Raw genomic sequence first — 513 nt, 5'->3', positions numbered from 1 at the left:
GGGAAATTGGTGGGATGGGTATCTCTTCGTACGTTGAACGACGATCGCATGGCCCGATGCCGATTTCACAGCAAGATCTCAGCTGCTACAGTGCTCTGGATGCCATGGCGCGCTTCGATTTCTGCGTCGCTACATGTACACTGCTATTCGACGATCGTGCTGACTGTAGCGCCGCCCGCTCTTGAAGGAGCATTGCTTCGTCAGCCAAACGGGGATACCCACAACCGTTCGGTACCTGCTTGTCCGGATGGTATCCATACTACCTCGAGCCATCTTGCAATTTGTATGAGTCAGTCAGTACAGACGTGGCATTTCAACAACATCAGGCGGGTGTGACGCTCACCAGTCGACCAATCAGCCACGATCATGCACCACAAACGCATGTGATTGGTGCAGACGGTATCCAGAGTGAAGGTCGGATCGCAATTCTACCATGCCCGGGCCGTTTATGCCTCGCATGGACCAGGCCATCGACGCCGGAATGATAAATGGTCGAAAAGGTATTTGCTTTTA

This window comes from Saprolegnia parasitica (assembly GCF_000151545.1).
Source record: "Saprolegnia parasitica CBS 223.65 unplaced genomic scaffold supercont2.554, whole genome shotgun sequence".
NCBI classification, from domain to species: domain Eukaryota; phylum Oomycota; class Saprolegniomycetes; order Saprolegniales; family Saprolegniaceae; genus Saprolegnia; species Saprolegnia parasitica.
Note: the sequence above shows the minus strand (reverse complement) of the source record.